This window comes from Otolemur garnettii, unplaced genomic scaffold, assembly GCF_000181295.1.
Source record: "Otolemur garnettii isolate 467f Iridium unplaced genomic scaffold, OtoGar3 scaffold00099, whole genome shotgun sequence".
Classification (NCBI taxonomy): domain Eukaryota; kingdom Metazoa; phylum Chordata; class Mammalia; order Primates; family Galagidae; genus Otolemur; species Otolemur garnettii.
In genome coordinates this window covers 3,294,618-3,304,384 of record NW_003852494.1, presented here as the reverse complement: position 1 = coordinate 3,304,384, position 9,767 = coordinate 3,294,618, and the positions used below count along the sequence as shown (strand labels likewise).

The window sequence follows — 9,767 nt, the reverse complement described above, 5'->3', positions numbered from 1 at the left end:
AAAAAAAAAAGACTGGTGGGTTTGAACCCAGGCTGGGCCACCTAAACAACAAGGACAACTACAACAAAAAATAGCGGGGTGTTGTGGTGGGCATCTGTAGTCCCAGTTACTTGGGAGGCTGAGGCAAAAGAATCACTTAAGCCCAAGAGTTTGAAGTTGCTGTGAGCTATGATGCCATGACACTCTACCGAGGGCAACATAGTGAGACTCTGTCTCAAAAAAAAAAGACTCCATCTCTAACAACAATGACAAAAAAATAAAACACACTTTGGGGCAAAATATCCTAACAATATTATAGCTCTGTTTTGGATATTTTTTTTCTTTTGAGGCAGGGTCTCAATCTGTTGTCTAGGCTAGAGTGCCTAGTGCTCAGGCTAGCTCACAGCAACCTCAAACTCCTGGGCTCAAGTGATCTTCCTGCCTCAGCCTCCCAAGTACCTGGGACTACAAGTACCCACAATAATGCTGTGCTAATATTTCTATTTTTAGTAGAGTCTCTTGCATAGTCTTGTGGATTATAGGCATGAGCCACTATGCTCAGCCAGTTTTGGATTTTTTCTTTTTTTGAGACAGTCTTACTCTGTTGCCTTGGGTAGAGTGCTGTAGTGTCATAGTTCACAGCAACCTCCACCTCCTAGGCTCAAGCAATTCTCTCAGTCTTCAGAGTAGCTGGGTCTACAGGCAGCAGCCACAATGCCCAGCTAGTTTGTTTTTTTTTTAGAGACAGAGTCTCACTTTGTCACCCTCAGTAGAGTACTATGACATCACAGCTCACAACAATCTCCAACTCTTGGGCTTAGACGATTCTCTTGCCTCAGCCTCCCAAGTAGCTGAGGCCCGCCACAACACCCGGCTATTTTTTGTTGCAGTTTTGTCCAGGGCCAGGTTTGAACCTGCCACCCTGGGTATATGAGGCTGGCGCCCTACTCATTGAGCCACAGACACGGCCTCCTCCCCACCAGCTAGTTTTTCTATTTTTAGTAGAGATGGGGTCTTGATCTTGCTCAGGCTGGTCTCTAACTCCTGAGCTCAAGTGAACCACCTCCCGCAGCCTCCCAGAGTGTTAGGATTACAGGTGTGAGCTACTGCCCCCGCCAGTTTTGGATTTTTTTTTTTTTTAATTAATGGATTATTTTCAGGAATGGTGGTATTGCTACATTGCTCAGGCAGGCCTCCAACTCCTTGGCTTAAGTGATCCCCCTACCTCAGCATCTCAAGTAGAAGGGACTGTACCACCATGTCTGGCCATTAATACCGTATCTCTGGAGTGAGTTACTGGTAGTTGTAACTTTGTTAGATCACTTCTCCCCAAGGTTGTATTCCCTGTCTCCTGAGAAAATGGGGACAAGTTTGTTTCACTGTTTGAGATTGGAGATAGTGGCATGAAACATGAAATATATGCTTACTAAATGTTAGTGAGTGTTGTTGAAATGTGGAAGATGCTGAGAAGAATGAAATTTTCAGGTCACCACCAGTAACTTGTCTTATTTAAATCTTTAAAATCACTTCAGTTTTGATCCCCCCCCCTTTTTCTCTCTCATTGCTTTTTATTTGGAGAGCATATGCACCTATGTAGTGACTATGCTGCTGCAGTACAGAGTGGTGACTCCTGGAGTTGGGCAGTATGTAGCTCTCAGAGCCTTGTGTATAGAGGATGTTCTCTTGAGTGTTGTCTCCCCAGAGGCCCCCCACATAGAGGTGCTTTCCTAAGTGTCTCTTGAATGAATGAATGAATGAATGAACAAACCAGTAAACCAGTCAACCAGTGTGTTGAAGCATATTGCAGCCAGGATGAGCTACAGTTGAGGTGTGGAAGCTTATGAGTGTTTTTAAAAATACACATGTAAATTACAGTGGTTTTTGTTAAGTCTATGACAATAAACTCTCACATTCTGATATGCTAAGAGAGAAAGGGCTGAATGTCAGCTGAAGAGAAAGGGATTGCGCAGAGTCATTTTGTATCTGATGTGTCTCAGGTTTTGCAGCAGTGATGGGTAGTTTTGCTTTAGAGCCATCATCGTCGAGATCTTAGTCTTTTTCCGTTATATTTCACTGCCAAACCATTATCACTGCTGTGGCAGACTAAGAGTGCAAGTAGCTTCCCTGTTGACATCTGGTTGTTTGTAGTAATAAACAGTAATGAGGTTACGGTTTAAAAACTTATCATAAAGCTTTAAAGAAGCTAATCCTCAGAAGAGTTTAGTAAGATTTTAACAATTACTGATAGACAGTGGCCTTAGGCCTCAGCCAACAAGAGTCTTATTGCTGAAATTGGACAAGTGGTTAGCGATGTGCCTTTGTTGGCCTGGGTAGTGTGCTAGGTTTTGGACACAGGGCAATGAATAAGACACAATTCTGCTCTTTTTTGAGACAGAGTCTCACTTTGTCACCCTTGGTAGAGTGCCATAACGTCATAGCTCATGGCAACCTCAAACGCTTGGATACAAGTGATTCTCTTGCCTCAGCCTCCCAAGTCGCTGGGACTCACAATGCCTGGTTAGTTTTAGAGGCGGGCTCTCGCTCTTGCTCAGGCTTGTCTTGAACTCCTGAGCTCAGGTAATCCTCAGCCTCCCTGAGTGCTGGGATTATAGGCATGAGCCATCATGCCTGGCCGTAGTTCTGCTCTTCAGCAGCTTAGAAGTCCCCACCAAAAGAGCGGTTATGAGTTCAAATGTCATTTCACTTCTAATGAAACCTTTCCAGTTATATTAGTCAGGTTTCTGATGAGACACTGCACATTCAGCTTGGGAGATCTGAGGAGTTGCAAAGGAGATTCTTTGCAGGGAAGGGCAGCATAGAGACTCCTAAAGGGCTGGTACAGTCATGCACATCTCGCCTCCAAGCCCAAGGACCAGGCAAGGAGTAGAGGGCCCAGAGATGGAGGGCTGCCCTGGGTGGATGAAGGAAAAGTTGGGGGGAGGGGGGTCCTGGGCCATCTTCAGCCACTTCTCAGGGAGGGGACACAAAGAACAAATCCCCTACCCCATTTCACCCTCCTTGTACCCTTACTCCCTGTTGCTAAGCCTAACATGAACCCGAGGGCAAATGGCCCATTGAAGTTGGCGATATAGTTCAGCTAGTTGGTTCCTGGGTCACAGAGCAGGATGGAAAGTGGATTTCAGGGACAGGTGGCAGATTGCAGCACTATACTAGTCTGTCTTTCTGAGTTTTACTATGTCACCCTTGGTAGAATGCCATGGCATCATTGCTCACAGCAACCTCAAACTCTTGAGCTTAAGTGATTCTCTTGCCTGAGCCTCCGAATAGCTGGGACTATAGGCACCTGCCACAATGTCCAGCTGTTTTTTTGTTGTAGTTGTTTGGCAGGCCTGGGCCACGTCTGAAACCGCCAGCTCTGGTGTATGTGGCTGGCACCCTAGTTGCACAGCTACAGGTGCCAAGCAGCTATACCAGTTTCTTGTGGCTGCTTTAACAAATTATCACACACTATATAGCTTAAAACAATAGAAACTTACTCTGTCATATTTCTGGAGGCCAGCTGTCCAAAATCAAGGTGCCTGTGCTCCTTCTGGAGGCTTTAGGGCAGGATCCTTCCCTGCCTTTTCCAGCAGCTGGTAGGTGTTGGCCTCCGGGCTGTGGCTGCTTCACTCTGCCATCTTCACATGGTCTTCTTTGTGTGTCTTCTCCTCTGGGTGTCTGTTAAACAGACTCTTTTTTTTTTTTTTTTGAGACACAGCCTCAAGCTATCCCCCTGGGTGAAGTGCCATGGCATCACGCTCACAGCAACCTCCAACTCCTGGGGAGTCTCCCTCAAGCGAGTCTCCTGCCTCAGCCTCCCAAGTAGCTGGGACTACAGGCGCCCGCCACAATGCCTGGCCATTTTTGGTTGCAGCCATCATTGTTGTTTGGCGGGCCCGGGCTGGGGATTCGAACTCGCCACCTTAGGTGTATGTGGCTGGCGCCTTAGCCGCTTGAGCCACAGGCGCCGAGCCTAAACAGACTCTTGTTATTGGATTACCCCCTAAATAATCAAAGATGATTTCCTCTTCTCCAGATCCTGAGCTTAATTAGTACTGCAACAATCTTTTTCCAAATGAGGTTACATTTGGAGGTTCCAGGGATTGGGGTATGGACACATCTTTTGGGGACTACCATTCGGCCCACTGTAAGTACCCTGTCATTTCCAGAGGTAACAGATTTTGTTAGTCTGTTTAATTTGTTGTCCCTAGTTGACACATACTTGTGAGGGAAGGAACCTCACTTTTCTTGTCCACTTTCTCTGCCCAGAGGCAGTACATGATAATGCTTGAAGAAACTTTTTTTTTTTTTTTGGAGACAGAGTCATTAGTATGTTGCCCTTGGCAGAGTGCTGTGGCCAACCTCAAACTCTTGGGTTTAAGTGATTCTCTTGCCTCCCAAGTAGCCAGGACTGCAGGCACTGACCACAACGCCTGGCTATTTTTTTTTCTTTTTTTTACACAAAGCACCAGCCTTTATTAAATGAAAAGGAGGTAGAAGACAGACAAAGGGACAGGCCAGGACCCCTCCTTCCCCCTACAGATTCATAGACATACAAACACAGACACAACCTAGTGAAAGGCAGGGACCATCACGGGACAGACTGAAGGGCAGAGGGAGGCAGTACCCTCCAAGAATGGGTCTGGACCCAAGGGTGGGCTGGGACCTGGGCCAGGAACAGCCGTTCTGAGGTTTTATGCTTGAGTAGCTTGGAGATGAGGTCCTGAGCTCCTGCAGGCACAGAACTTCAGGTCCACCTTGATGATGTGCCAGTAGGTCTCGTGTGATGCACTCTTGAAGGGTGGGTTCCCCACCAGCAGCTGGTAGCAGAGTACTCCAGTGCACCACAGATCCACCTTTTCATTGTGCATGCACTCCTCAATCATCTCTGGGGGCAGGTAGTCCAGGGTGCCACACATTGTCCTCCTCAGGGAGGGGGCATGCACAAACCAGCCAAAGTCAGCAATCTTCAGCTCTCCCTTGAGCCCTAAGAGCAGATTCTCTGGCTATATATCTCTGTGAATCACCTTCTTCCCATGACAGTACATCAGAGCATCTGCCAATTCTTCCATGATCATGGCTGTTCACTGCTCATCAAAAATATGGCTCTTCTGCAGCTCCTTGTAGAGCTCTCCCCTGGGCGCATACTCCAGACTCAAGTAGATCTTCCTCCTATCATAAAAATAGTTGTAGAGACACAGGATGTTGGGATGCTGTAGGTGGGCCTGGATTTAAATCTCCCCAGCGCTGTTGATGCTCCACACCCTCTTTCTCTATTTGAGACTTGAAGAAAACCTTGAGTGCCACGATGAAATAGCTCTTCTTTTCCTGAGCCAAGTACACATTTCCAAACTTGCCTTTTTTTTTTTTTTGAGACAGAGCCTCAAGCTATCCCCCTGGGTAGAGTACTGTGGCATCACAGCTCACAGCAACCTCCAACTCCTGGGCTCAAGCGAATCTCCTGCCTCAGCCTCCCAAGTAGCTGGGACCACAGGCGCCTGCCACAACGCCTGGCTATTTTTTGGTTGTAGCCGTCATTGTTGTTTGGCAGGCCCAGGCTGGATTTGAACCCGCCACCTTAGGTGTATGTGGCTGGCGCCTTAGCCACTTGAGCCACAGGTGCTGAGCCCCAAACTTGCCTTTGCCTAAAGGATGCCCAATCTCAAAGTCATCAATTGTGAAGGACCGTGTTATTGAGAAGGACTGCTATTCTCCATCCCCTTCTGGCTAGGGGCAGCTGTGGGCTAGACGTTGCAGTGGCTCATAAGCACAAGTGCAGATGGGGTGACAGGGTCCTTCCTGAGGACTCGCTGGGGCAGGATGCTCAGGCCAGATGGTGCCGTCTGCCAGCCGTAGGACCAGAGGTAGGCATTTTCTTTCAGAGCCATTGTTAGAGGGAAATGGGGAGGAGAGCTGGAGTCGGAGGCACAGCTAAACTCCCAGCTGCCTGCAAACAACTGAAGCCACGCCTGGCTATTTTTGTTTTTGGTTGCAGTTGTCACTGGTGTGTAGCAGGCCTGGGCTGGGTTTGAACCCGCCAGCCTTGGTGAATGTGGCTGGCGCCCTACTCACTGAGCTACAGGTGCTGAGCCAAGAAACCTCTTTTTATTTTATTTATAGATAGAGTCTTACTTTGTTGCCCTTGGTAGAGTGCTGTGGCATCACAGCTCACAGGAACCTCCAGTCTTGAGCTTAGGTGATTCTCTTGCCTCAGCCTCCTGAGTAGCTGGGACTACAGGCACCCACCATGACACCCGGCTATTTTTTTGTTGCAGTTTGGCCAGGGCCGGGTTTGAACCTGCCACCCTCGGTATATGGGGCCAGCGCCCTACTCACTGAGCCACAGGCGCTGCCCAGAAACCTCTTTTTAGATGAGTGAATAGCTAAATTAACAAACAAGCACAAAGACTACCACATGGATACAGTAAAACCAGAGATGTGCTGTGTGAAACATGACACACCATTGAGTGGGGACATATTGTATGGTGTTTGAATCATACCTCAGTAATGGAGGGCATCAGAGAGTGCCTGCCAGTGAGGGTCTGACTTTCTTGGGGGCTGGGGGAAGGTTAGAACATGCTCAGGGCCATTGCCAGAACTTGGTTAAGTTGAGTTTGCAGTGGAAATTTGGGCTGGAGGGCATTCTAGGCCAAGTAGCCAGTGTGAGCAAAGTCCCCGAGAAAGAGCATTTTATCTGTCAGACTTGGAGCTTCTGCTTGTTGTTTAACAAAATGTTTGCTTGTTAAATAAAATGTGATTGTTAACTTTGGGTAAATACTAGACCTTCTGAGAATGGTGGCAGGTGAGAGGGTATACTTCTGTTTTTACCTTAAATAACCCAGCCCAAATTCCAAGTACTCACTGGATTTAAGCATTGAAGGACTTATAATACTGTTAAGAGTTTCCATTAGTTTGTTTACATTTGCTAACATAATTCAGTAATGTCATTTACTTTTTTGTGATAAGGATTGTTATAGTGTGAAGGGGGAATAAGGGACTGCTATGAATATCTTTCTATGTGTGAACCAAAGATAAAATTCTAAACCCCCTGCTGACTGAATGGGCCTTTCTTGGCTAAGAGTATCCCAGAAAAACAGTAAAACTGAGTTCCTGGCCTTGTAGAGAAGGGAGGGCGGGCACACACCTCTGTACCCTCCTCCTCTTTTAAGAGTTTACACACTACAGCTGACCAACATTAATGTTAAAATAGAGGTTATAGGGAGGCGCCTGTGGCTCAGTGAGTAAGGCGCCGGCCCCATATACCGAGGGTGGCGAGTTCAAACCCAGCCCCGGCCAAACTGCAACAAAAAATAGCCGGGCGTTGTGGCGGGCGCCTGTAGTCCCAGCTACTTGGGAGGCTGAGGCAGAAGAATTGCCTAAGCCCAGGAGTTGGAGGTTGCTGGAGCGACTCCGCTGCACTCTACCAAGGGCGAAAAAGTGAGACTCTGTCTCTACAAAAAAAAAAAAAAAATAGAGGTTATAAGTCTGATGGGATGATGGGACTCTTGTGGCAATGAGATAATGAATTACAAACAAGACCTAAGATCTGACCATGAAAGGCAACGATTAAGTCACAGCTGCAGGTCATCAATTTGCTTAACAGATCACTTTGAGTGAGCTAGTGCTGTGGCTTGTCTATGATTAGCAGATTTTTTTTAAAACACATTTATTTCTGGGAGTGGGTTGCTTGCAGTCCTAACACTCTAGGAGGCTGAGGAGGGGATCACTTGAGTTCATGAGTTTGAGACCAGCCTGAGCAATAGTGAGATCCTGTCTCTACCAAAAGTAGAAAAAATTAGCTGGGCATTGTAGCACCTGCTTGTAGTCCCAGCTATTCGAGAGGCTAAGGCAGGAGGATCACTTGAGCCCAGGAATTTGAGGCTACAATGAGCTATCATGATGCCACTGCATTCTACTTAGGGCAACAGAGCAAGACTTTAAAAAAAAAAAATTCTACCAATTCTGAGCTTTTAGACAAACTTTATTTTTTTTAATTATTATTATTTTTTGAGACAGTCTCACTTTGTCACCCTTGGTAGAGTGTTGTTGCATTGTAGCTCATAGCAACCTCAAACTCTTGGTTGGGCTCAAGCAGTTCTCTTGCTTCAGCCTCCCAAGTAGCTGGGACTAAAGGTGCCTGCCACAACGGCCGGCTATAGTTATTTATTTGTTATTTATTTATTTTGGAGACAAAGCCTCAAGCTATCACCCTGGGTGGAGTGCTGTGACATTATAGCTTACAGCAACATCCTGCAGCTCCTGGGCTCAAGCGATTCTCCTGCCTCCGCCTCCCTTGTAGGTGGGACTACAGGTGCCCACCACAGCACCTGGCTAGTTTTCGGTTGTAGCCGTTGTTGTTTGGCGGGTCTGGGCTGGATTTAAACCTGCCAGCTCAGGTGTATGTTAGCCACTTGAACCACAGTCGCCAAGTCAAACTGGCTATTTTTAGAGATGAGGTCTCAATCCGGCTCAGGCTGATCTCAAACCTGTGAGCTCCGGCAGTTCACCCTCCTTGGCCTCCCAAGTGCTGTGTTACAGGTGTGAGCCACTACGCCCAGCAAAACTATTTCTTTAACCAATTATAAATTAAAGACTCTCTAAACTTGCTTATAACCTATAAGCCCCCACTTCAAGATGACCTCCTGTTCGGGCCAAAACAGTGTATACCTTCCATGTATTGACTTATGATTGTACCTATAATTCCTAACTCCCTAAATACATAAAACTAAACTGACCCTTTCTTGGGTGCAGTTTCTCAGGACCTTTGAAAGTATGTTCTTTGGGTCATAGTCATTCTCACTGGCTCAGAATAAACTTCTTTAAAGTATTTTACAGAGTTTAGTTCTTGCTAGTTAACACATATAAAAAATTTAGCTTCGAAATGTGAACAGATTTGACCGCCTTAGTGTTTAGGAAAGCACAATTATAATTACAGATGAAGGCGCCAGACTCTGGTCAGCTTCAATCAGAACTTCACATTGTTTGGAAAGCGTCCACTGGAAACCTAAACCCTTGCCCAGGGCTGGCCAGCAGGGCTACAGTCAGGCTCCAGACCCTGTCCCAGTCCTGTGTGCTTCTCATTTGTAACTATTGCATGTGCAGAGGGGAGTTTATGTCCTTTTTTTCGTACTGACTTCATTTTCTACCACATTCCCCCAGCCAAGATAAAGAAATAATGATAAGCACACTTGAGATAGATTGTGCACTCTGAGAGAACTGCATACATATATTAATGTAAGCGCCTTGAGAGGTAAAGGGATCACCACATTGCTATCTAGACAGTTACGTATAAAATTCCTTCTCTTGGCTCGGTGCCTATGGCTCAAGTGGCTAAGGCGCCAGCCACATACACCTAAGGTGGTGGGTTCGAATCCAGCCCGGGCCCACCAAACAACAATGATGCTGCAACCAAAAACCAGCCGGGCGTTGTGGCGGGCACCTGTGGTCCCAGCTACTTGGGAGGCTGAGGCAGGAGACTCGCTTGAGCTCAGGAGTTGGAGGCTGCTGTGAGCTATGATGTCACAGCACTGTACTCAGGGGGACAGCTTGAGGCTCTGCCTCAAAAAAAAGAAAAGTTCCTTCTCTTGGCTCCTGCCTATAATCCTAGCACTCTGGAAGGCCTAGGCAGGCAGATTGCTTGAGCTCAGGAGTTCAAGACCAGCCTGAGCAAGCGCAAGACCTCATCTCTAAAAAATAACTGGGTGTTGTGGCAGGTGCCTGTAGTTCCTGACACTTAGGAAACTAAGGCAAGAGAATAACTTGAGCCCAAGAATTGAGGTTACTGTCCA

General features: G+C 46.9%; 1 protein-coding gene and 1 pseudogene across 1 annotated transcript in view; one reads left to right on the top strand and one right to left on the bottom strand.

The window, feature by feature from the left end:
* The window catches only part of VPS37B (VPS37B, ESCRT-I subunit), a 43,542-nt gene that overhangs the window by 22,949 nt on the left and 10,826 nt on the right, over positions 1-9,767 (top strand). The gene's annotated exons all lie outside the window — the stretch shown is intronic.
* LOC105887592 lies at positions 4,481-5,941 on the bottom strand (annotated as a pseudogene).